Here is a 6,000-nt window from a genome sequence, read left to right on the forward strand (position 1 = left end):
TTGATACTATGGAAATATTATAGCATAATATTAATCAACAGGACATATTTACATTTTGCTTTATTGCCTTTATTGTCCATTTGTGCCACTCAGTCCAGCCTTAATTATGACACACTGCATATGCAATGTTTTGATAATGGCCTCCAATTTGAATTATTTTCAAATCACGAAAGCATTTAAAAACCCTTTAAACATCACATCATCTTTGCCTCAAACTGATGATGGTCCCAAGCAAATGCATCAGTATGCAATTTCAGGTTTGCTTTGAGCTGTTTGACGTCTGTTTAACCTTCCCAAGTCAAGCACCCTAATTCCACCCTAAAAAAAAAAAAAAAGATCCAGTTTTGTATATATGTTGGCAGTAACAGATTCCCAGGGTCATGATTAGGAATGTCATGATTGTGGAATGTTGTCATGCGGTTGTGATTAACAATATAGGTGCATCCCAATTCACATACTTATGCACTATTCTATGATGTTTTGTAGTGTAAATACTGTAATATGTAATATGCTCACACACAAAAAAATTCCAACAAGAAAAATAGTACTTTAAATATCCAGAGGATGCACTTGTTTTAACTGAAGAAAGAAGGTGTAGAATGTTGGCCACTTCATGCACTCACTGTAATGGACCATCAGATGCTGGATGGCAAAATAACCTTTTAAACCTCATACAGTAGTTCTCTATCCACACTGAGACATGTTTATCTGTAAACATAAACATTCTGTATTGTATCGGCAAATCGTCAAGACGAATCTGGCGTTTTGGGAGCCAGAAATTGTTATTTTTTGTAACCGGGTCCCAGAGTGGATAAATCTGAAAACAACAACTTTGCGTTTTCTTGTGTACAGCCAATCTGTACATTTTGTGAAATGATGATGTCACCTCACATCTCAACCCCAGTCAGACACGGCTATGTCATGTAACAGCAACAACAACAACAAAGGCAGACTACATACATACAGACATACACTGTTCATGCTGTAGAAGATACTGAGCCTATTAGCTTTACTAACTTTACTAGCTTTTCTTATTGTTACATTGGGTTTGTATACAGCTCACAAGAATTATGCATATGCTCCAAGTCTTCTTCTCCAGTTTTAGCATATCTCTCTGGCAGAATTACAGCTCCACATACTGGTCTGGCATGTATACTACATTTTGAGTCAGTTTCAGTGGTTTCGTATATACGCAGATATTTCTTAAGATCATGCCGTGTTTACAGAAGAACAAGGAAAAAAAAAAACATCAGATAGGGATAGCTCTGGCTTCTTGTGGATGAGCCTTAGATCAGGGGTCTCCAACCCTGCTTCATTGTGTAGACTTCAGCTCCAACCCCAATCAAATACATGAACACACCTGAAGCTAATCAAGGCATTCAGGGCTACTTGTCAGTTACATACAGGTGTCCCAGAGCAGGTTGGAACTGAAGTCTGCAGGAAGGTAGCTCTCCAGGAGCAGGGTGGCAAATCCCTACACTAGATGGCTGAGTACTTAGTGCATAGAATAAAAGCATAGTCTATGGTACATCTTATGGGACAGTCTATATTGTTTTTTTTTGTAAGCCATATTTATCTTAATTTTTTTTTCCTTTTACTTTTCAAGGAACTTCACAGGGCATGAACATGAAAGTACGTCTACATATAACAAGCAACCCAGACAATACAATAACAAACAGAATGTATGAAACAAACCACAATGACCTGCAGCTCTGGTGTACAGAAGAACCGCTTCCATGCCAAACTCGCATCCATGCCAGTAGCTACCCGAGTACTGACACTATTGAGATGAATAAGAGCCAGCTACACATAAATGTTTTACAAAAAGTCTTATAGAGTGCACATTTAAAATATTTAAAATAGAATTTTAAGTATTACAATAATTACAAGTGTTTTACTTTAGTTGTGATTATGTCTGACATACTGTTGTTTTTGGAACCCAATGATTTGTATTATCAGCACTTAAAAGCTGCCTTGATCATGTGGCCCAAAGGAGAAAACAAATCTTGGTTTGAGGAGAAACAGGCCAGGCCACGGCAGACAGCTCTGGATGGATGTGAGGAGGATTTGTTTTGGCTGCAGCTCTGCTGTGGATGGAGAGAAAGAGAGAGACAGAGAGAGAGAGAGAGAGAGACGCTGTGTTCTGTGTATTGCTGTCATTTTGCAGTGCATTCCAGCATGTTCCTGCTGCGAGAGCGGCCTTACATGGAACATTGGACTATGCTTTAGGTATTTCTTTCCTGCAATAGTTCAGAGTCAACGGAAACAAACTTGTGCATTCAAATTCTACAAGTAATTACATAGTTTTCACTCTAGCTGAGAACATTGTTATGATGATGATGTAATATTGGAATATATATATTCTTTCCTAGATTCTTGACTTACTTGTGGCATTTTAAGTAGTCCTGTTAAACCCTTGTGTATTCATCAACCATTATTCAAGGAATATGGGGGTAGGATTGTAGCAATATTCCAAATAAATAGATTATGATCCACAAATAAATGTAAAGCTGTTCACAAAAAATAATCGTATCCACAAATGACTAGAATGAGATCCACAAATATATGTTAGGAGTTTAACAAAAAATAATTAAATACACAAATATATAAAAATTAGATTTTCTAGTGAAAAACAAAGTCACAAATATGTTTTTATGTCACAAGCACAATTCTGCCTGCATTCTTTTGTGAATCGCTTTCTGCGCATTTGTGAATTGATTTCTGCGCATTTGTCGATCACCTCACGCACTTGTGGATTTTGACACAATTCTAGCATCACCACTGAAGAAAAATCCACAAATAGGTCGACTCCACCCACCGTCTACTTAACCCAATCAGATAACGCCCGTGTTGCGCTGACCAATCGCAGCACGCTCTCTCTCCAACCAATCACATTTTGCCTAACAACCAGGGCGGGAACAGACCCATGAACTTGAGTCACTCGCTACAGTCTCTTCAACATGGCCGATCAGGAGGAGATAAGACAGGTGAGTGATGCTAATTGAACACAGTAATTAACTGAAGTTTTACCAGGTTAGGGTTAGGGTTAGAGAGGATTTCTGTAAGTCCAATCGTCAGGTCCCGAGGGACCTGAAGATGGTTATGCACTGTCCATCCGTTCCACTGACCGCTTTGCAATGGTGTGGGATCAGGGGGGATCCCATCACAGACTCCTGTTTGCTCTACATAATTTTTTCTTTGGTCTTTTCAGGTCCCAGGATCATCCGTGAATCCAGAAGGTCAAAAGGTCCACCTTTCTGATATCGATGGCTGAATGAACTCAGCGGTGGAGATACAGATGTGGTAATGTATAATATTTTATGATACTTATTTATTTATTTATTTCCTTAATTATTGTTTATATATTTCTCATTAATCATTTATTTATTTATTTTCTAGAGCGTCCATAAGTGGGCTATTTACTCTCGGGCTATTTTGTGGAGGGCTGTTTTGCCCAGGGTTGATCTGGGTAGGGTTAGTGGCCTGTCCGGGTTTTGTTGATCTGGGTAGGGTTAAACCATCACAGATTCATATTTGCTCTATATATTTTTTTATTTTGTCATTTAGGTTAGGGTTAGAGGGTTAGGTTAGGTTAGGTTAGGTTAGGGTTATATAGATAAATGCGAAGAGTGCCTCCCCCCGATGTGCCTCCCCCCCCTTATCTCGGGTAACCGTAAGTCCTAGAGTGCTGAAACTTGGTGGGGATACTAATTAGGGAGTGGGCTTTCGAATGCACCCAGTGCCGTCTCTCTAGCGCCACCAGGCGCCGGAGATATGGTACTGCTCCATCACTTGAGTTTTGGTGTGCTAGGGCTATGGTTGAGTTTCTTAGTTCCAGCCCTAGAGTTAGGTTAGGTTAGGTTAGGGTTAGGTTAGGGTTAGGGTTAGGGTTAGGGTTAGGGTTAGGGTTAGGTTAGGGTTAGGGTTAGAGTTAGGTTATATAGATAAATGCGAAGAGTGCCTCCCCCCGAAGTGCCTCCCCCCCTTATCTCGGGTACCATAAGTCCTAGAGTGCTGAAACTTGGTGGGTATATACTATTAGGGAGTGGGCTTTCGAATGCCGTCTCTCTAGCGCCACCAGGCGTCGAGATATGGTACTGCTCCATTACTTGAGTTTTGGTGTGCTAGGGCTATGGTTGAGTTTCTTAGTTCCAGCCCTAGAGTCGAGTTTCTCTATGTGGCTGGTTGTGACTTAGTCAAATGGGTTGGACTTAGTGTTTTTTGAGTGGTTTGGTGTTGGTTTTTAGTGTTCTTGAGTGGTTTTGAGTGGTTTTTTTGAGTGTTTCTGAGTGTTCTTTGAGTGGTTTGGTTAGGGTTTTGGGTGGTTTTGGTCGGGTTGGTCTTGGTTTTGAGTGTTTCTGGCTGGTTTTTTTTGGTTGTTTGGTTAGGTTTTGGGTGGTTTTGGTCGGGTTGGTCTTGGTTTTGAGTGTTCTTGAGTGGTTTTTGAGTGTTTCTGAGATTTTTTTGAGTGGTTTGGTTAGGTTAGGGTTAGGGTTATATAGATAAATGCGAAGAGTGCCTCCCCCCCTTATCTCGGGTACCATAAGTCCTAGAGTGCTGAAACTTGGTGGGTATACTAATTAGGGAGTGGGCTTTCGAATGCAGTGCCGTCTCTCTAGCGCCACCAGGCGCCGAGATATGGTACTGCTCCATTACTGGAGTTTTGGTGTGCTAGGGCTATGGTTGAGTTTCTTAGTTCCAGCCCTAGAGTCGAGTTTCTCTATGTGGCTGGTTGTGACTTAGTCAAATGGGTTGGACTTAGTGTTTTTTGAGTGGTTTGGTGTTGGGTTTTAGTGTTCTGGAGTGGTTTTGAGTGGTTTTTGAGTGTTTTCTGAGTGTTCTTTGAGTGGTTTGGTTAGGTTTTGGGTGGTTTTGGTCGGGTTGGTCTTGGTTTTGAGTGTTTCTGGCTGTTTTTTGAGTGTTTCTGAGTGTTCTTTGAGTTGTTTTTTTTGGTTTTGGTTGGTTTTTTTGAGTGTTCTTGAGTGGTTTTTGAGTGTTTCTGAGATTTTTTTGAGTGGTTTGGGTTAGAGTTAGGTTATATAGATAAATGCGAAGAGTGCCTCCCCCCGAAGTGCCTCCCCCTCCTTATCTCGGGTACCATAAGTCCTAGAGTGCTGAAACTTGGTGGGTATACTAATTAGGGAGTGGGCTTTTCGAATGCACCCAAGTGCCGTCTCTCTAGCGCCACAGGCGCCGAGATTGTACGTCCATTACTGAGTTTTGGTGTGCTAGGGCTATGGTGAGTTTCTTAGTTCCCGCCTAGAGTCGAAGTGTCTCTATGTGGATGGTGTGACGTAGTCCAAATGGGTTGGGCTGGTTAGGGTTTTTTGGTGGTGGTTGGGGGTTAGGGTTAGGGTTAGGGGTTAGGGTTAGGGTTAGGTAGGTTAGGTTAGTAGTTAAGGTTTAGGGTTAGGGGTTAGTAGGGTTTAAGTATTAGGTCGGTTATTAGCGTTAGGTTTAAGGTTAGGGTTTAAGTTCCGTTAGGGGTTATAGGGGTTTGGGTAGGGGGGGGTTAGGTTTTAGGGTTCGGTTATAGGGTTAGTGGGTCAGGTTAGGGGGGTAGGTCACCAGGTTAGGTAGAAGGTTGGTCAGGGTTTACGGTGTGTATAGGAATGTTAGAGGGTCGGGTTTCGAGGTTATTTGGTTAGGGTTAGGGTTCGGGTCTCGGTTATGTAAGTTAGGGTATACCGGTTACCATAGGGTTAGGGTAGCAAGGGTTAGGGTTGTAGGTCAGTTAGGGTTAAGGGGTTAGTAGGTGTATTTTACGAGTTCTAATCTCGTTAAGTTTTAGCGTTTAGTTTTAGTGGTTAGGTTAGTTAAGGGTTAGGGTAGTAGAGGTTAGGGGTAGGTTATAGTGTAGGGTTAAGATATAGGGTTAAGAGAGTCTTGAGTAGTACACTGAGTAGTAAGTATAGTAGTCACGAGTTTATAGTTTAAGGTTTAGTAGGGTAAAAGTATTAGTAAAGATAGTGCAAGTAAAGTAGTAAGTAGGAAGTTAGT

The sequence above is a fragment of the Cyprinus carpio genome, unplaced genomic scaffold (genome assembly GCF_018340385.1).
Source record: "Cyprinus carpio isolate SPL01 unplaced genomic scaffold, ASM1834038v1 S000006459, whole genome shotgun sequence".
Lineage (NCBI taxonomy): Eukaryota > Metazoa > Chordata > Actinopteri > Cypriniformes > Cyprinidae > Cyprinus > Cyprinus carpio.